Below are 22,197 nucleotides of genomic sequence, written 5' to 3' on the forward strand. Positions count from 1 at the left end.
CTTTCCCTACCACTGTACATAATTGCACTAATTGTATATAGTTTCACGTCACCCCCGCCGGACTCATTTTTAACAGGGGGTGAATGTAGTGAACCACTGTAATAGGAGATGTAAGGTAGGACCTGCACTACAGGTTCGCCGGTAGCTCCTGCCGGCTGGCTCCGCCCACGGAGAACTGTATAAATATGCATGACATCCAGTGCCCTGCCATTTCACCAGCTGCAGCAGGAGGCCACACATCTTTAGTCTTTGAGCAATTGTTCGTGCATCACCCTTGATGATACTGCTGGGGTCTGAGGCTATTCAGGGAGGGACGGTCTGGGTGGGCTCCCAGATGACCAGAGGCCTTCTGGGCATTTAAAAATACAGGCAGCACTCAGCAGTGTGAGCAGCCAGGAGTTTGTAAGGAGCACTTGTAAAATAATAATATGATTATGATTCAGCAGAATCAGCCAATAAAGATATATGAAAAGGAAATCATGTTAAACAAATCTGTTAGACTTTTTTGAGGTTCTAGCTAGTGGGGTGGATAAGGGAAACTCACGTTGGGCGCGATTCATACAAAGTCCCCGAGCGAGCGCGTTTAGCTGTGTGTTTCCTGGCTCTCGCTGAGAAACACATGGCTATTCAGCGCGACTCACCTTGATAAAACGGGCCTCAACAGGATACGCACAGCTGAGGTCGCACATATCCCCGTTTTGTACAGTGGACAGCTTCACCCCCCCGAAGCCCAAACATACTATGGCAGGGTCCCCGCCCAAAAGCTGAGAAGATAAAGGGTTTGTTGTGGTATAAAATTAGTTGTAGGTAAGTTGGTTAAATATTATTTTAGCTCTTACGTACATACTCATCCTTTTGTGGTTTTGTCGAATCCCCAATTTACTCTTGAAAAACGCACAGTCTGACCTGTCGCAGAGGTTACCGTTTGATCATCGCCGTATCAGTCACCTCATCTAATTCTCAGCAGACTCTCAATTATTCATGAAGCGCTGGAACCTGCTGATAGAGGCCAGCTGTTCACAGCTGTCGTGGTCGGTGTCCATGTGTCAGTCAGGAAATACAAGTGGATGCAGAACAGATTACACTGATATTCCATTCTTGAAACGTTTTGGTGTTTCAAACCTTTTCCTCTGCAATGGTTGGTTGTTCTCTCTATAACAATCATCACCACCCACCAACAATCAATACCACCCACCAACAATCAGTACCACCCTGCTGTGAGCAGAGATCTACTTAGTACACCAGTTACTTGTTTGTTTTTAATTTTCTTCCCTTCCTTTTATGTCTGCCTCAGTCACATTCCCATGCTGAGACCTGCTGCTGGCCCGCCTTTGCTGCTGCCCTTCAGAAGGTGGCCAAAAAGGATGGCTTGGACTGTCTTGTCTTGATTTGCCAGCTCTTCCTGTTGGAAAGAAATTATCCTCTTCCCGACCAACCTTCCAAGACTTACTACACTGTGTAAGTAAATTCTGAGCTCCAAGCGTATTGAATTCAATGTTTTCTTTGCCAACTAAGTGCTTCTTCCCCATTTGTACAAGTGACCACATTAGGCTGGCTGTTTGAGGAAAGTCAGGCTCAACTCTCTCAAAAGGAAGTCATGAAAATGAGGTTCAAGGTGATAATAAAACAAAATTTGTATCATTTCTTTAAAAATAGGTGATTTGTCCCTCACCTTTAACATCCAGCTCACGGAGCAATGTTGTCAGGATAGGGAGTTTTGCAGGTTCAGCCATGAATGATTGTCCTTGAAAGCTGTTTCGGTTGCCGCAATAAAATATCTCGCTGGTGGAGAACTTTCAACTGAATTTGGATTAAGTGCAAAATGAAACAGTGACCTTACTATGCATTTGTTGGCTTCATCGCTGTTAAGATGATAAATATTCTTCAGGTGTCCACAAACTAATCTACAGAGTTGTGACTCCACAGCACAATTCCAAGGTGGCAAAGCCAGAGGAACTCAGCGCCTCTTTTGATGACATCCTTCAATGGCACTTCTAACTTCCTAAAAGCAACTTGCTGTCAATTCTGTTTGAAGCTTTTGTTTCAGAATGGGATTGTCTGCTGGCAATCTACTGACTCCACATCATTCCCTGGCAGCAGGCTGAGATTAAGCCAGTCTAATAGAAAGTTAGAACAAAGAACAAAGAACAATACAGCACACGAACAGGCTCTTCAGCCCTCCAAGCCTGCGCCGGTTGCATGTCCTATCTAGACCAACCGCCTGTACCCTTCTATACCCCGTCTGTTCATGTGCCTATCCAGATAAGACATAAAGGTCGCTAACGTATCTGCCTCAACCACCTCACTTGGCCGTTCATTCCAGGGCACCACCACCCTCTGTGTAAAAAACTTACCCCGCACATCTCCACTGAACCTTCCCCCCTCACCTTGAACTTGTAACCTCTTGTTATTGTCATTTCCGCCCTGGGAAAAAGCCTCCAACTGTTCACCCTATCTATACCCCGAATAATTTTATAAACTTCTAACAGGTCGCCCCTCAGCCTCCATCTCTCTCGGGAGAACAATCCCAGTTTATTCAATCTCTCCTCCTAGCTAATACCCTCCATACCCGGCAACATCCTGGTAAACCTTTTCTGTACTCTCTCCAAAGCCTCCACGTCCTTCTGGTAGTGCGGGGACCAGAATTGGACACAGTATTCCAAATGTGGCCTAACCAACGTTCTATATAATTGTAACATAATTTTCAAGCTTTTATACTCGATACCCCATCCCAGGGGGCTATTCTTGCCTTTGCGCCACTGGGGGAATCCCCTCAACTGATTCACATCTTCAACTATCTAGTCGGCGAGGTTTAAATATTCAATGAAGTGGGGTCATGTGGTGGGGTGCTGTGTAGTTATATTTAAATGTATTCAAAAACATTTTTGAATACATTTGATGTTCTCGCCCTTTGTGGGTGAGGGGTGTGGTAAGCCTGGAAATGCAATCCCTCTGGAGGGAATCGAGTTTTCCTATTCTCTCCGGATTTCCCGCCTGGGTTCGCGATCCCGGGGATGGGACCACTAACTCGGGCTCAAATTCGCCCCCATGAGATCTTTATTATCTGTTTTTCAGAAGTGTAAATGCAGCTTGAATCTTGTGCTTCTAATCTTCCAGTTCAGCTCTGATCTAAACATTTTCCTGCAGAACAGCTTCATTTATTCTTTGCACGTTTGGCTTCTTTTGAGCCACATCAGATAGCTTTCCTTCATTCACATCCATCCGTTCACTCCAGACTGTAACCTGTTGTTGAAGTTTGAGTACTGCTTTTCAAATAACTCCAACTCTATTTTTAAGCCTGTTAGTTGCTTCGCAGCCTGTTCTTCTGTACTAAATTCTTTGGTTTGTGAACATCAATGCACTCACATGGTCGGCAATGACCTTGTATTGTACTTTCACGTTGTCTCCTTTTCTCTTGGGATCTTTTGACTCCCTCTCTCTGGGGTCTTTTGTTGCGCATGGTGTTTTATTGGGGGGGGTGCTGGACATTCTTCTAGTGTCTGCACCCCTCCACAATTTGGAGTTCAAATATCAGATTTTGATACCTCGGAAAATATTGTTGAGTATTGATCCATATGTTGATTGTGGCATACCTCACCAGCAAATGAACCAAATATGAATTAAAACGTTGTACTTCTTCCGATTCCTTATTTAATCCTGCAAGTCACTCTTGGATCTGATTTAGCCATCTCCTTATCCAAAATACATCTGACTCTTTTAATTTTCTGTCAGTGACTTTTTTTCCCTGGTAAGTTACTGCTTTAAATGTCATTGCCCCTTTAAGGCTATCAAGTGCAGTAACTATTAGAATACAGTTGCCTTCCCCCTGTCTTTTTTTTTGAGCCTGGTTGCTGGGGACATTTTTGTCGCCTCAATTTAATAAAAGGTTTTTGCAGGTGTTGCATTTTGCGACAAATGTCTCAAACCAAGTACAGAGTGTTCAAGTGTTTTAGTTCTCCGCTGCACTGGGTTTGAAGTTTGGCTATCCTTGTTTTAAATTGAAAGTCTTTGATGTTACAAGATTTCAGCATTTTGCTCCACTTGCCATGAAGCGGATGAAGAAGGGGGATGGGGGGGGGGAGGTTCCTGAGATGAGATCCCTTAAAACTGGATAGCTAGGATAACACTAGAATAGTTCTACATAAGTTAGTTTACATGGGATTGAGACTAATCATAGAAAGTATACCCAGTAATCATTATTAACCATTAAACATGTATTTTTAGGACATAACAGCAATAAGTATTCAAACTCTTGCTACAAGCAGTGGCCACAATGCATGATGGGATTTAAGCTGGCTAACTTGCCCACGTTTTTCAGACAAACAGGGATATACAGAAATGGTGTGGTCAGCAATAACACGGTCAGCTCAGTAAACAGTTCTTATCGGTGCCCCCAATATCCTGTCTTAGACAATCCATGGTGTAAAGAGGAACCAACTTTGGTACCCTTCCCCTGGATGAACAATGAGGTGGACAGGAACTGGCTGTGACATGAATGATGGGAATGGATAAAAAGAACTTTATAATGGCCACGGGATTCTAGTAAACATCAGGTGGCAGGATGGGGTTAAATCATGAGCTGATCACAAGTCATCATTTTGCTTCAAGAAAAGTTTACTGGACAATATTTTTTTAAAAAATGTAATACATTTTCATTAAGAATTTTTCAATAACAATATTTTCCACCTTACAAACAACCCCCCCCCCCGTAACAAAGAAAAGAAAAAGAACTTGCGCGGCAATACATGAACATGGCAAGTCAATAAAATACAGAACTTTGTACATTGGATTCTTCCCGTACATGTCAGTTTCCGGATCATTCATGTGCTTTCTTGCTCACATGCCCCCCACAGGAACCCCCCCTTCCCCCCCCTCCCTCCCCCCCACCCCCACGAACGATGTCCCCCCCCTCTGGGTTGCTGTTGCTGCTGTCCGACCTTCATCTAACACTCCGCGAGATGATCGAGGAACGGTTGCCACCGCCTGTAGAACCCCTGTGCAGACCCTCTCAAGGCGAACTTTATCCTCTCTAACTTGATAAACCATGCCACATCATTTATCCAGGCCTCCACACTGGGGGGCTTCGCCTCCTTCCACATTAGCAAGACCCTTCGCCGGGCTAGTAGGGACGCAAAGGCCAGAATACCGGCCATTTCGCCTCCTGCACTCCCGGCTCGTCCACTACTCTGAATATTGCTGGCCCCCGGCTTGGCTTGACCTGGACTTTCACCACCTGAGATATTGTTCCCGCCACTCCCCTCCAGAACCCCTCCAGTGCCGGGCATGACCAAAACATATGGACATGGTTCGCTGGACTTCCTGAGCACCTCCCACATCTGTCCTCCACCCCAAAGAACCTACTCAGCCTCGCCCCCGTCATATGCGCTCTATGAACCACCTTAAATTGTATCAGGCTAAGCCTGGCACACGTGGAAGAGGAATTAACCCTACTTAGGGCATCAGCCCATAGCCCCTCCTCAATCTCCTCCCCCAACTCCTCCTCCCATTTACCCTTCAGCTCCTCTACCAAAGCCTCCCCCTCTTCTTTCATCTCCTGGTATATTGCCGACACCTTGCCCTCCCCGACCCATACGTCCGAGATCACCCTATCTTGAATCCCCTGTGCCAGGAGTAGCGGAAATTCCCTCACCTGCCGCCTCACAAACGCCCTCACTTGCATGTACCTGAAAGCGTTTCCCGGGGGTAGCCCAAACTTCTCCTCCAGCGCCCCTAAGCTCGCAAATGTCCCGTCAATGAACAGGTCCCCCATTCTTCTAATCCCTACCCGATGCCAGCTCTGAAATCCCCGTCCATCCTTCCTGGGACAAACCGATGGTTGTCTCTGATCGGGGACCACTCCGAGGCTCCCGTCGCCCCCCTGTGTCGTCTACACTGCCCCCAGATCTTTAGCGTTGCCGCCACCACCGGGCTCGTGGTATACCTTGTCGGCGAGAGCGGCAGTGGTGCCGTCACCAGCGCCCCCAGGCTCGTTCCTTTGCAGGACGCCATCCCCAACCTCTTCCACGCCGCCCCCTCTCCCTCCATCACCCACTTACAGATCATTGCCACGTTGGCTGCCCAATAATAACTACCCAGATTCAGCAATGCCAACCCTCCTCTATCTCTGCTACGCTCCAAGAACACCCTCCTTACCCGCGGGGTCTTGCTCGCCCACACAAATCCTGTAATGCTCCTGCTTACCCTCTTAAAAACGGCCTTAGTAATCACAATTGGGAGGCATTGGAATACAAAAAGAAATCTCGGGAGGACCACCATTTTAACCGACTGTACCCTACCCGCCAGCGAGAGTGGCAACATGTCCCACCTTTTAAAATCCTCCTCCATCTGTTTCACCAATCGCGTCAAATTGAGTTTATGCAGTGCCCCCCAACTCCTAGCTACCTGAATCCCCAAATATCGAAAGCTCCTTTCCGCCCTCCTCAACGGTAGGTCCTCTATCCCTCTTCCCTGGTCCCCCGGATGGATCACAAAGAGCTCACTCTTTCCCACATTGAGCTATAGCCCGAAAAGTCTCCAAACTCCCGTAGGATCTGCATTACCTCAACCATCCCCTCCACTGGATCCGTCACATACAGCAACAGGTCGTCTGCGTACCGCGACACTCGATGTTCCTCTCCCCCTCGAACCACCCCCTTCCATTTCCTCGACTCCCGTAACGCCATGGCCAAAGGTTCAATTGCTATTGCGAACAGCAGAGGGGACAGGGGGCACCCCTGCCTCGTCCCTCGATACAGCCGGAAATACTCCGACCTCCGCCGGTTCGTGACCACACTCGCCACCGGGGCTTTATGCAGGAGCTTAACCCAACTGATAAACCCTCCCCCGAACCCAAACCTCCTCAACACTTCCCAGAGATACTCCCACTCTACCCGATCAAAGGCTTTCTCTGCGTCCATGGCTGTCACTATCTCCGTTTCTCCCTCCACCGATGACATCATTATCACATTTAAGAGCCTTCGCACATTAGTGTTTAACTGCCTACCCTTTACGAATCCCGTCTGGTCCTCGTGAATCACCCCCGGAACACAGTCCTCAATCCTCATGGCCAACATTTTTGCCAGCAGCTTAGCATCTACATTAAGGAGGAGATCGGTCTATATGACCCACATTGCAGTGGGTCCTTATCCCGCTTTAAGATCAAAGAGATCGTCGCCTCCGACATTGTTCTCCCTTGATTCATTGAAGGTCCTTACCAGCAACGGGGCTAACAGGCCTACATACTTCCTGTAGAACTCCACCGGGAACCCATCCGGCCCCGGGGCCTTCCCTGCCTGCATGCTCCCCAGTCCTTTAACCAGCTCCTCCACCCCAATTGGCGCCCCCAGACCAGCCACCTCCTGCACCTCCACCCTTGGGAACCTCAACTGATCCAAGAATCGCCGCATCCCCTCTTTTCCCCCTAGGGGCTGGGACCTATACAGTTCCTCGTAAAAGGCCTTAAAAGCCTCATTCACTTTCCCAGCACTCCACACCGTAGTTCCCCTGCCATCTTTGACTCCACCTATTTCCCTCACTGCCATCCTCTTACAGAGCTGGTGTGCCAGCATCCGGCTCGCCTTCTCCCCATATTCATATATCGCCCCCTGTGCATTCCTCCACTGTGCCTCTGCCTTCCCTGTGGTCAGCAGGTCGAACTCCGTCTGGAGACTTCGTCTCTCCCTGAGTAGTCCCTCATCCGGAGCCTCTGCATAGCTCCTGTCCACCCTTAAAATCTCCCGCACTAACCTCTCCCTTTCCCTGCCCTCGCTCTTCACCCTGTGAGCCCTGATGGAGATTAACTCTCCCCTGACCACCGCCTTCAGCGCCTCCCATACTACTCCCACCTGCACCTCCCCGTTGTCGTTAGCCTCCAGATATCTTTCAATACACCCCCGCACTCTCCCGCACACTTCCTCGTCTGCCAGCAGTCCCACATCCAACCTCCACAACGGGCGTTGGTCCCTCTCCTCCCCCAGCTCCAGCTCCACCCAGTGCGGGGCATGGTCTGAAATGGCTATGGCCGAATACTCCGTTTCCTCTACTTTCGGGATCAGTGCCCTGCCCAAAACAAAAAAATCTATCTGGGAGTAGGCCTTATGTACGTGGGAGAAAAAGGAAAATTCTTTGGCCAAAGGTCTGGCAAATCTCCACGGATCTGCTCCCCCCCCCCATCTGATCCATAAACCCCCTAAGCACCTTGGCCGCAGCCGGCCTCCTCCCCGTCCTAGATCTGGAACGATCTAATGCTGGATCGAGCACCGTGTAAAAATCCCCACCCATTATCAAGCTCCCTACCTCCAGGTCCGGAATACGCCCCAACATCCGTTTCATGAATCCAGCATCGTCCCAGTTTTGGGCATATACATTCACCAGTACCACCTCCGTCCCCTGCAACCTGCCACTCACCATCACGTATCGGCCTCCCTTGTCCGCTACTATGTTCTTGGGCTCAAATGACACCCGCTTTCCCACCAGTATTGCCACCCTTCTATTCTTCGCATCCAGCCCTGAATGGAACACCTGTCCCACCCACCCCTTCCTTAACCTGACCTGATCTGCCACCTTCAGATGTGTCTCCTGAAGCATGGCCACGTCTGCCTTCAGTCCCTTTAGGTGCGCGAACACTCGGGCCCTCTTAACCAGCCCATTTAGGCCTCTCACATTCCACGTGATCAGCCAGATTGGGGGGTTACCCACCCCCCTCCCCCGCCGACTAGCCATCTCCTATCTTAGGCCAGTCCCGTGCTCACGCCTCCCACTCCCTCCAGTCCCCCAGGCGGGGAACCCCCGCCCCGACCACCTCTTCCATTTTCAGTTCCCCCTCGGACAGTGCAGCAGCAACCCTAGAATCCCCCCCCCTCCCCTCCCCCGCTAGATCCACATCTAGCACTTTTGCTCCCCCCATATTACTTCCGTGAGTCAGCTGACCTCTGCTGACCCCGGCTTCCCCCACCTTCCCGTTGATCTCCCCCGTGTGGGAGTCTCTCCTCCTCCTTGCCTTCCTCCATCCCCCCCCCCCCCTTTTGTCGCGGGAAAAAAGCCCGCGCTTTCCTGAACCAGCCCCGCCCCCTGTGGCGCAGCTCCTGTTGCGGCCATCATCCCAGTTCCCTCATCCCCGAGTCTCACCTCCCTCCAGGACCGACGCCCACATTCCCCATCATCATCATTTTGTCTACGGACAGGAAAAAAGGAAATTTTAGGAATTTTAACCAGAACTCTACCCACATTCCCATCCATCATCCCACCCACAAAATATTCTTTACCCATATTTACAACCCCATATACAACCACATCCCCTCAGTTCGAGTCCAGTTTTTCCGTCTGTATAAAGGTCCAAGCCTCTTCTTGGCGTTTCAAAATAATGGTGTCTGTCCTGATAAGTGACCCTCAGTCGCGCAGGCTGCAGCATGCCGAACCTGACTCTTTTTCTATACAGCACCGCCTTGGCCCGGTTGAAGCCAGCTCTCCTCTTTGCCACCTCCGCACTCCAATCCTGGTATACTCGGATCACCGCGTTCTCCCATTTGCTGCTCCGCACCTTCTTGGCCCATCTCAGCACACTTTCTTTATCCACAAGGCGATGGAACCTTGCCACTATCGCCCTTGGCGGCTCATCTGACTTGGGTCTCCTCGCCAGGACCCGGTGAGCCCCTTCCAGCTCCAGGGGGGTCGGAGAGGCCTCCGCACCCATCAGCGAATGGAGCATCGTGCTCACATACGCCCCAGCATCAGCTCCCTCCACTCCTTCGGGAAGACCCAGAATCCGGAGGTTCTTCCTCCTCGACCTGTTCTCCAGGACCTCAATTCTCTCGGCCCACCTCCTGTGCACCACCTCGTGCGCCTCCATTTTTACCGCCAGGCCCTGGATATCGTCCTCGTTGGTGTTCACCTTATCGTTCACCTCACGAAGCTCCACCGCCTGGGTCGTCTGGGTCTCCTTCAGCCCCTCGATCGCCAACAGCATCGGCGCCAGCACCTCCTTTTTCAGCACCTCCACACATCTCATGAAGAACTCCTGCTGGTATGGCCCCCACGCTGCTTGCACTCCGCCCTCCGCCATCCTGCCTTCTTCTCCCCGTTTTGTTCTCTGCTCCATGGCCTCTTTCCTCGTTGCTCCACCGCTGCTCCCTGCCAAATTTTGTGGGGGGGGGACCTCACTGCTCCTTCCAACACAGGATCAGTAAAAAAAAAACTCCGTTGGGGCTCCTCTGGTGAGCCCGAAAGTCCGTTTTTGCGGGAGCTGCCGAAACGCGCGGCTTAGCTCCGCATCGCCGCAACCGGAAGTCGGACAATATAAAATTGACAGCTCCAATGATTGGATCAAGTGCAACTGGGGTGGGCTATTGATTTTTGGAAAACTCTATAATTGGTGTGTTTGTACCAGTGGCAGACAGAGTGATTTTGGCATTTATACAGATCTCTCTCCCATGTACATGGACCAAGCTTGGAATAACAAAGCCACCTTAACTAGAGTTGATGTGTGTCTGCAGATCTGTGTGTCCAGCTGAGCTGTAACTAAGAGGGAGGAACCCCACGTAAAAGCTAGCTCAATACTCAGGCCTTGGAAACGCTCCTACAGCGGATTTAAGAAAAGATTTTAACTCCCAGTGTCTTTCTTTTAATCTTCAGAAAAACCACAATCTTTCACTGGAAAACTTTGTTGTCCAATTGAAAAGGGTTCACTTTCTCCTAAACTCTGCAGCTTTTCTTTTACTGTGTTCCACAGGTTTCTCTCTTTACTCTGTCAGCTGACTATTGATAATTTTTTTTTTTAAATTTAGTGCAGCTTGGCTATCACTGCTGCAACAGGAGCCCCTGGGACCTCCACCTATTTCATCATGTAAGTACAGCTTTTATTTTCTAATTTGCAAACAGTCTTGCGAACTGACCAGATTCTTTGAATCTGTATCATTCAGGATCTTGCAATTTCTTTTGTATTTTTGCTCTCCTGCCTCTTGTGATCTGGTCAGATTTCTTTACTCAGAGCCACTCAGGGGGTCTTGCAATGGACTTCCATTCACTCTGATGGCTTCCTCAACTTCTAACTGTAGTAAAGCTTTTTCAACTGTTTCTGCAATTGTCTCTGGTTTGGATTCAACCGCTTTTAGTCTTTCATACCTAGAGATTCTGTTCTTGGTTCATTGTTTAAAATGCAACCTTTCATCACAACACCGCCACCATGTTGAATTATGGTGCCATCACTGAGCACCATGTTGCATTATGTGTTCGTCTGTGGTTTCTCAATGATGAGACTTGTCTGCTTAAATATGAACTGCTTATTGTTAATCTTTAACTATTGAGAAATTCCAGTTAATATCGTGCATGGTTCTGTTTCTCCATGCAGGCTCCTTCTAGAATGCTGTCTCTGAGTCTATGTCCATGCCTCTATGGGCGAGATTTTCTATACCCCTGTGGCAGGTTTGTGTCGGCAGAAGTGGCCCACTATTGGCCACTGGTGGGATCTTCTGGCTTCGCCACAGTTAATGGCTTTTTCTGCGACCTTGGGTGATTGCAATTGGAGGGTCCGGAAGATCCCACTTGCGGGAAGGGTCATAAAATTTCGGTATATGCAGCATATCATGGGTGATGCTATTTTCCAATCTTCCATGAACCCTTGCTTTGCCGAGCATCTTTACAATACAATGGCATGCAGGCACATCATACAGCCACTTCTGCTGTACCCAATGGTCCACAGACTTTGATTAGCTTTCATATTTTTGCCTTCAATGTTTATAAACAAGATAAACTAAAGTAATTATAATAACTAATGCAATTAAATAGTACAAGCACAGCTGGAGTTAATGATGTTCAGATCAGATTGAAATCAAATCCGGTTGATCCTAATTTTTTTTGTGTTGTATAAAAATGGAGGGTTAGCTACTGAACCGAAAAGCACAGAACTCCAGTGATAATTTTTAAAATTTGAAGAATTAAAAATGGTAATAAAAGAAAAGATAAAACTTAAACACGCATTAACAGTTAAAAAGAATCTCACAAAATAACCCCCCAAAATACCTTCCGAAATGAACCTTTTTGGCAACAGCCCTTGTTGATTCTTAACTGAAATAAAATCCAAGAAATCAAATTCAAATCAAGAAATTGCCTTTCACTGCAAACAGAAGCACGTTCTGCAACTTCCCAGAAGCACACATGCTGAAGTGGTTTTCCAAAAGCAGATTCAAACAAAATGCTTCACAAGATGCTTTTCTCAATTCACAATTTTTACAGCTTTTCAGAAAACTCCAACACAGCCATGATAGAATGGCAAGGCAGACTCGATGGACCGAATGGCCAAATTCCGCTCCTATATATCTTATGAACAAAGAAACTGGTCTTCAGTTGGGCTTCCTCCAGCTGAAATCTGTCCTCATCAATACTTAATTCCCTTTCATGTTTGCTTTTTCATTGTCTTCATAAATCCCTTTAAACATGAGTTTCCCAAATATTAAATCCTTTCATGTTTCTATATTACCTCTATTTTAGATCAATACATGTTTACTCATGACTTCTGAAGATGCAAATGTTCCTGGTCTCCTTTGAACCTCTTTTGAATTGCAATGATTACATAACAATTTCAACGCTTAACTCCAAAAGTAAATTTTAAATCTTCTGTTTACCTGTGAACTAAACCCCACCATAAGGCCTCATTACAAATATAAAGAGGTAACACCTTTACTCTTTCATCCCTTAAACTCCACAGACATTTTGTCTCCAAAAATTTCTCCTTTGCTTAATCCTGAACACACAGATGCAGACACATCTTTCTATCCCTACACAGAATATACTAACACACAAACAATGTAAAATATACACATATCATCACATGGATAATAACCTTTATTATTGTCACAAGTAGGCTTGCATTAACACTGCAATGAAGTTACTGTGAAAAGCTCCTATTCACCATACTCGGCCACTTGTTTGGGTACACAGAGGAAGAATTTGGAATGTCCAATTCACCGAACAAGCACATCTTTCGGGACCTGTGGGAGGAAATCGGGGCACCCGGAGGAAACCCACGCAGACACGAGGAGAATGTGCAGACTCCGCACAGACAGCGACCCAAGCGAGAATCAAACCAGGAACCCTGGCGCTGTGAAGCAACAGTGCAAACCACTGCTGTTTTTTGCTGCCTAACACCAACAGGTGAGTTCAAACCCTAGACGTTTGAGAAAACACACTTCATTCAATCAGTAGTCATAATGACTCCAGGACTGAGAGGAAAATTTCCAAAAACAGCTTCAAAAATATGGGGCTGTATTCATTGGAGCACTGAAAATAATGGAGGACGTCTGTAAGTGTTCAAAATAATGAAAGAATCTGACAGGGTAAATAATAAAAAGAACTTACATTGGGATAAGTGACCCAAGCCGGAAATCGAACCCGGGTCCCTGGCGCTGTGAAGCAACAGCGCTAACCACTGTGCTACCGTGCTGCCCATTGGCTCCTCATTACAATATAAAAAAGGTGTAATCTCTGTTCAAGGCAACTGCCAGAGTTGAATATTACCTGGACAAAATTGGCTTAGGTTCTTTTCACCGCTGTTAAGAAGCATGGAATACATAATTCTGGGCAGCACGGTAGCATTGTGGCTGGGCAGTACGGTAGCATTGTGGCTGGGCAGCATGGTAGCATTGTGGCTGGGCAGCACGGTAGCATTGTGGATAGCACAATTGCTTCACAGCTCCAGGGTCCCAGGTTCGATTCCGGCTTGGGTCACTGTCTGTGCGGAGTCTGCACATCCCCCCGTGTGTGCGTGGGTTTCCTCCGGGTGCTCCGGTTTCCTCCCAGTCCAAAGATGTGCAGGTTAGGTGCATTGGCCATGATAAATTGCCCTTAGTGTCCAAAACTCCCCTTAGTGTTGGGTGGGGTTACTGGGTTATCGGGATAGGGTGGAGGTGTTGACCTTGGGTAGGGTGTTCTTTCCAAGAGCCGGTGCAGACTCGATGGGCCGAATTGCCTCCTTCTGCACTGTAAATTCTATGATAATTATAGCATAAAAAGTACTTCTGGAAAAAAAAGACAGATCATGGTCTCAGGATACAGGGTAGGCCGTTTTGGACTGAGATGAGGTGAAATGTCTTCACTCAGTGGACCAGTGGAATTCTCTACCACAGAAGACTGAGGAGGCCAAGTCACTGAATATATTTAAGAAAGAAACAGATAGCGTTCTAGGCTCTAAAGGTGTCAAGGGATATTGGGAGACCGAGAGACTCTGCAATTGAGATAGAGCATCCCCCGTGATCACATTGAATAGCGGAGAAGGCTCGATGGACCAAATGGTCTACTCCTGCTCCTATTTTCTATTTTCCTACGGTACACATCAAGCCTAAAAAGTGAAAAACTGGTAAAAAAGTGAATGAAAGTATCTAAGTTGACATTTTTAAGGGAAGAAAGAGCAAATTCAAAATCTGTAGGATGATTTCCTTTAAATAACAGTAAGAAAATAAATAATCAACAATGGATGAAAAGTTAGAAGGTTCGGATCCACTGTTGCCAGGCTGTCATAAACAGAACAGAACAGGGCGAGTCACATTGCTGATTGACGTGATTTTGTTTCCACTTGCAAATAAAGCAAATGGAAAAGTACTTAAATTAAAATATGCAGGGGGCAAATTGTGCCAAGTCTTTGAATTGCTGCCTTTCAAGTAACTTTCATATCCAATATGAAGCTTCACACATTCACTCACAGGCATGAGCAATTACAGGTAAATTTATGAATTTCGGAAGTTACAAACTTAGATGCATTACTAGCAAATATCATGAATCAGTATGTGTGTCACCACAGCATAAGCACATTAAGATGATTAAATAATAATTTCCTTCATAAAATTAAACAAAATTTGATCCAATAAATTGTTGGCAGACAAGAGAAGAGTGACTGCCGAGGGTTCCTCTGACCCACTGACTGGTCACCTGATTTGGGAACAGTTTATCTCCAGTGTACACATCACATTGAGCTCAGTTTTATATAGACCATGTGGGCGGCACCATATAATGTTCTCCTTAGAAGGACATATCCAGCAGGAAGTAGACAAGAAGATTAACAGAATGCTTTGTTGCATGCCCAGGGTTCAACAACTCTTACAAATACGTCACACTGTGTGTGTGAAAGGAACTGCCTGAGCTCCAAGTTCCTTTATGACATCCATGAACAGATATTCCTTAAAGTCCTGCAAGGTTTGCAACAATGCCAAAAATAACTTGTATGACTGATAACATTTAGATCCTTGATATGCGAACATGTGAATGTACAAAAGAATGTAGATAATTTGGATTCGCCCACAATTGTCAAGACAATTCAGGATCTTATACACTTCACTCAAGTCACCCCTCACTCTCCTAAACTCCAGTGGAACCAAGCCCAATCTGTCCAACCTTTCCTCATTAGATAACCCACTCATTCCGGGTATCAATCTATGAAATCTACTTTGAACTGCATTTACATCCTTCCTTGAATTAGGAAACCAAAACTGCCCACAGTATTCAAGAGGTGTTGTCGCCAATGCTCTGTGTAACTGAAGCATAACATCCTTACTTTTATGTTCAATCTTAATAAAGGATATAATTCCATTGGCCTTCTTGATTACTTGCTGTACCTGCATAATAACTTACGATCGATAAAGATAGATAGTTTTTTGAAGAATAAAGGGATTAAGGGTTATGGTGTTCGGGCCAGGAAGTGGAGCTGAGTCCACAAAAGATCAGCCATGATTTCATTGAATGGCGGAGCAGGCTCGAGGGGCCAGATGGCCTACTCCTGCTCCTAGTTCTTATGTTCTTACTGTGACTCCTGCACTAGGATACCAGAACCCCCTGTACCTCGGAATATTGCAGTTTATATAATACTCTGCTTTTTCTATCCATCCTGCCAAAGTGAACAACTTCACATTTGCCGACATTAGACTCCATGGGCGAAATTCTCCCCCAACAGCGCGAAGTCCGCCGACTGGCGCCCAAATCGGCGCCAATCAGATGGGCATCGCGCCGCCCCAAAGGTGCGGAATGCTCCGCATCTTTGGGGGCCGAGCCCCAACATTGAGGGGCTAGGCCGGCGCCGGAGGGATTTCCGCCCCGCCAGCTGGCGGAAACGGCCTTTGTTGCCCCGCCAGCTGGCGCGGAAATGACATCCCCGGGCGGCGCATGCGCGGGAGTGTCAGCGGCCGCTGACAGTTTCCCGCGCATGCGCAGTGGGGAGAGTCTCTTCCGCCTCCGCCATGGTGGAGGCCGTTGCGGTGGCCCCCGATCGCGGGCCAGGCCGCCGTGGGGGCACCCCCCGGGGTCAGATCGCCCCGCACCCCCCCCCCCCAGGACCCCGGAGCTCGCCCACGCCGCCTTGTCCCGCCGGTAAATACCTACTTTAATTTACGCCGGCGGGACAGGCAATTTCTCGGCGGGACTTCGGCCCATCCGGGCTGGAGAATTGAGCGGGTGGGCCCACCAACCGGCGCGGCCCGATTCCCGCCCCTGCCCAATCTCCGGTACCGGAGACTTCGGCAACCGGCGGGGGCGGGATTCACGGCGGCCAACGGCCATTCTCCGACCCGCTGGGGGGTCGGAGAATGACGCCCCATATGTCAGATTTTTTGCCAACTCACTCAACCTATATATATTCTTCTGCAACCTCCTTAAGTGCTCTTCACAACATACTTTCCTACCTATCTTTGCGTCATCTTTGTGTCAAATTTAATCATCATGCCTTCACCTCCCTCATCTAAGACAATGATGTAAATTGTAAAACATTGAGCCCCAGCGCACACCCCTAAAGGATTCCATTCATTACATCCTGCCAAACAAAAAAAAAACTCATTTATACATACTCTGCTTTCTGTCAACCAGCCAATCTTCTATACATACTTATCTCCCCTACATCAGGAGCTTTAATTTTGTGCAATAAGATTTTATATGACCATATCAAATGCCTTCTACAGGCGCGTCTACAGGCCCCCTTTATCCACAGTGTATGTTACTCCTTCAAAGAACTCCAATACATTGATTAAACATGATTTCCCTTTTTAAAACCATGCTGGCACTTCCTGATTATCTTGAATTTCTCTAAGTGCCCAGCTATGACCAATTTCATGATTCATTCTGTGGAGATCCCGGTGTTGGACTGGTGTGGACACAGTAACAAGCCTCACAACACCAGGTTAAAGTCCAACAGGTTTGTTTGGAATCACTAGCTTTTGGAGCGCTACTCCTTCATCAGGTTAGTGAAGAGGTGGGTTCCACAAACACATATGTGTGTGGTCCCTTTACCTGCCTCACTCATGGCCGCATCCTCCTGTCCCTCACTGCTGACCATAACAGACAACCCTATCCTTAAAGGCATGAAAGTCTTGTAACAAATGTCCAACTATTTCTCATCTTCCCTCATATGTTGTGCAGTGTCAACTTCTGGATTAATAATCCTGATCCAGAATTCCTCTACCTGCTTACACATTCTGGAGACATGTTTGTCCTGCTTCGCCTTGGCACCCGAAAGGTTCCCACATTCTACAGCTGCAACGTAACACCTGTCCCGCCATTGTTACTTATGGTTTTTAGTTAACTTAATTTAGTTATTCACTTAATTGACTTGGAATAAGCAGATGCTGGAAATCTGAAATAAAAAGCAGAAAGTGCTGGGAAAACGCCCCAGGTCTGGCAGCATCTGTGAAGCAGGAAACAAGGTTCGGGGTTCTGAAAAAGAGGCATTGAAATGTTAATCTGTTTCAAGAACCTAAATGGGCCTGCATTCCTGCTGCTAGTGTTTATTCTTGGGCTGGAAACCACACGGGCACAGAAGTAAAATGACAGGCTTGACCGCCTGGTGACATGGCCATTTAAATTAGGCCCCTACTTCTCTGGCTCAGGTAGCCTTCTCATTTCTGAAAAAAGGCATCAATTAATTTTTTTATTGATGAGATGTGGAATTCGCTGGCTGGGCAGCACCATCTCTGAGGGCTTTTAAGAGTCAACCACATTGCTGTGAGTTTGGACTCCCATTAGACCAGACCGTGTAAGGAAGACAGATTTCCTTCCCTAAAGGACATTAGTGAATCAGATGGGTTTTTATGACAATTGACAATGGGTCATCATTAGACTTTTAATTCCAGGCGAAATTCTCTGGTATCGGCGCGATGTTCGCCGACCGGCGCCCAAAACGGCGCAAATCAGTCGGGCATTGCGCCGCCCCAAAGGTGCGGAATCCTCCGCATCTTGGGGGGCGGAGCCACAACCTTAAGGGGCTAGGCCCGCGCCGGACTGATTTCCACCCCGCCAGTTGGCGGAAAAGGCCTTTGGTGCCCCGCCAGCTGGTGCGGAAATGACATCTCCGGGCGGCGCATGCGCGGGAGCATTAGCGGCTGCTCACGGCATCCCCGCGCATGCGCTGTGGAGGGAGTCTCTTCCGCCTCCGCCATGGTGGAGACTCACGATCTTGTTCCTTTCATAGAAAACCAGATTCAAAAGCTCTGGTGCCAATTTGACAGGATCAAAATGAATAAATCATGTTTTATAGGTAGTCAATGACCATTTTTGTGATAATATTTTTGACATCAAAAAGCTGAGATTTACAGAGAATGAAATCCTGTCCTGCTGTGGACACAATTTCATGCTACGCAGAGCCTGTGGTGAAACCTTTGTTCAGACAATGATACCCAGAGCCTTTGGAATTGCACAAATTCTTTCTGATTTCCTGGTTCTGCTGTGGTACAATGATGCAGGTATTTAAAAATGCAGGTTTCTGAATGACGAACACACAAATTGAACGATGTCATGCTCCTGCAGGAGTTTGAACTGAATTGGCTTGGGTCACTGTCTGTGCGGAGTCTGCACGTTCTCCCCGTGTCTGCGTGGGTTTCCTCCGGGTGCTCCGGTTTCCTCCCACAAGTCCCGAAAGACGTGCTGTTAGGTGAATTGGACATTCCGAATTCTCCCTCTGTGTACCCGAACAGGCGCCAGAATGTGGAGACTGGGGGATTTTCACAGTAACCTCATTGCAGTGTTAATGTGAGCCTACTTGTGACAATAATAAAGATATTTTACCAGAGACGTAATGAGCTAAAAACTGCTGGATTTTCTCCGCCTATCTGATTCATTAACAAGGGTACAACTTTTAAGACATTCACAAAAAGAGCATAAGGGAAAAGTAGGAAAAAAATCCATCAGACGGTGGATGGTTAGAATTGGAATTCTCCACCACATATTATTGTTGATTGCAGAATCTACAAGTTCTTTTAAAAGGGAATTTGACAGTTATTTGGAATAGATCAATATTATATGATATGAAGAACAAGCAAGCTCGTGAAATTAGAATAGGAGGTGGTGGGGGGGGGGGGGGGGGGGGGGGGGTGGTGCACAGGGGGGCAGGGAATAGTCACAGCCCGTGATTTTTGTAAAGATGGACTACTAAATGGCTACAAGGTGGGTTGGGAAGGTAATTAGTGGCCAGTTGGTGCAGGATAGAGGCAGGACGCCACAAGTATGGGCTGGATTTAAAAACATGGCAGCCATTACTGTGGCCGCCATTCGGAAGAAGAAATGCAACACCCGGAGAGTCAAGAGAGCTGGTCCTAGGAGGAGGCTGTCACTTACTTTTCTGACACCGACCTTGAGATTCTCCTGGAGGCTGTGAGGGAGGAGAAGGAGGTTCTCTTTCCAGAGGATGGAAGGAGAAGTCACCCCACCCAAACACAGTGGGTATGACTGAAGACGGCTGAAACCGTCAGTAAAAGTATGGTCCAGACAAACTGGACCACATCTCCACCGTGCCCCCCCCCCCCCCCCCCCCCCCCACCCCCACCCCCTCGGCATAGCCTGAATGTCCAGCCCATGGCTACCTCCTCATCTTTGTATTAACAGACTATGCGGTTTTATGTTCCAGTGAAAGTCATAGAGTTATTAAAGCAGAGCCATTCAGCCCATCCGGTCCATGCTGGCATTCTATAGAGTATTCCAGTCAGTCCCATTTTCCAAAACTCCACCAAGTAAGTGTCTCTGAAGACTTTCCGATATTCCCAAATGATAATGGCTCAAGGTCATCAACTGGGCGGCACGGTAGCACAGTGGTTAGCGCTGTGGCTTCACAGCGCCAGGGACCCTGGTTCGATTCCTGAATTGGGTGACTGTCTGTGCGGAGTCTGCACGTTCTCCCCATGTCTGTGTGGGTTTCCTCCGGGTGCTCCGGTTTCCTCCCACAAGTCCCGAAAGACGTGGTTGTTAGCTGAATTGGACATTCTGAATTCTCCCTTAGTGTATCCGAACAGGCGCTGGAGTGTAGTGATAGGGGATTTTCACAATAACTTCATTGCAGTGTTAATGTAAGCCTACTTGTGACAATAAAGATTATTATTATTATTATAATAAAAGTTACAACTGATCTCTTGTCATCCTCTTCAGAACATTAGAAAAAGGCAAGATTTACTTTCCACAGTAAATAAGGGGTATTGTATATTTGAGAGTAGGTAAAGGTATACTGGAGTGTCAGCTTGAAGTCATGTCTCCAGAGTGGGGTTTGTACCAAAGACCTTTTGACTCCGAGATGGGAACTCCAATCACTCAGCAACAGCTGAGCATCTTTTTTAAGCTGGTAATCATCAAAAAAAAATCAACAATCAGTTAGACTGTATATGTCTGGCATAGCTCTGAGTGGCCAATGTTAAAGTAACACTGCTGCAGACTTGCAAATGAGTCATCAAGCTGCGTGTCAGAGAGTGCTGCGTGTGGATTGGAGGAGTCAGGGTGGAAATAGTAATCCTGCAAAAATGTTGCATTGAAATAAAAGTACTAAAAAGGACATGAAATTGCCAAACTAATGTGAAATGAAGAGAGTGTATGAATGGCACAACATTGTGCTTCTATGAACAATCCCAGAATTAAAGAGGAATTAATGCAAAATAACAGCAAATTTCAGATAAAAATCATCAAATGTGTGGATTTGGATGTATGACTTACAAAAATCAATGAGAGAGTTAGAAAGATATTTTAACACACAGACTCTGGGTTCCATCAGAGGTAATCCTTAATCATTATTTTGCAAGTAATTGTTCAATATCCATTTTTACACCTGTCATTCCAAATCGGCACTCTGAAGCATTTGCTGAAGTCAGGGTTTTGGCTGGGACGCCAGCAATATTCCAGAATAATGTAATTTGTTCTTAAAGTTCGAGGAGATTTTTAATTATTTGAAAATAACCAATGTAGGTTTAAAAATATGGTTAGTCTCTGAGACTCAACAGTCCTGGTAGAAATGGGAACTGTGACTAATTTTCCATTGCCTCACTCGGATTCCCTGGAGAATTAGGTCAACAACATCAGGAGCACGCCTGCCTTTCCCAAAGAGACAATGGGCTCATGGCAGCCAATTAGGAGGCCGTCGCTCGTACGATTATGAAGCTGGTCCCTCTACTTTGTTTGGCTAAGATCAGGCCAAGGGGCGATGCCTATTCTTGTCAGCTTGGGTCTTGTGTGTCTCTCTTGTGGAGACCATGAACTGGCTTCAATTTGAACTTGAATTGGTTTTTGGAGCAAACAATGAGATGGATTAAATGTTTGCCCCGTCCATTCTGCCCATTGGCTTTTAAACTCTAAGGATGGAATTTAAAATATTAAAGTGTGGGCTCCGGATCTGCTGCTAGCCCCAACGCCGAGATCTAAAGGCCAGGTAAAATTTAGGACAATGCCCAGTAACGTAAACAGCTGAATTCTATCAAGGCAGCAGAGATGGGCCTGAAGATTGTCATAATATACACCAGTATATTATGGTGCAGACACACACACACACTGATGGACACACAGTGGGACCAATCAGCATACACAACACCGCAGCCAATCACCAGTGAGAGCACACGCACTATAAAGACAGGGGACAGGAGAGTTCCCGCTCATTCTAGTAGCAGCCAGTCGGAGCACAGAGCTCACAGCCTGCAACACAGACATTCACCATGTGCTGAGTGCATCACCTGGTTAGGACTAGGCAAGGGTCAACAGTTAAAGCTGGTATTGCATTTACCCACAGTTCAAGTATGTTAATATAGTTAACCTTATAATAAAATAGAGTTGCACCACTTCCAGTGTTGGTGACCTGTTTGTGATCCAGAACACCCAACACATCACAACAGGTGGTCCCTGAAGTGCTTCTGTCACCGGACCCAGGTCCTGCTCATCATGCTGGAGTTGCTGGCTGCCCTGGAGACCTGCAGCCAGGCTTCCCTT

Source organism: Scyliorhinus torazame, chromosome 28 (genome assembly GCF_047496885.1).
Source record: "Scyliorhinus torazame isolate Kashiwa2021f chromosome 28, sScyTor2.1, whole genome shotgun sequence".
NCBI lineage: Eukaryota > Metazoa > Chordata > Chondrichthyes > Carcharhiniformes > Scyliorhinidae > Scyliorhinus > Scyliorhinus torazame.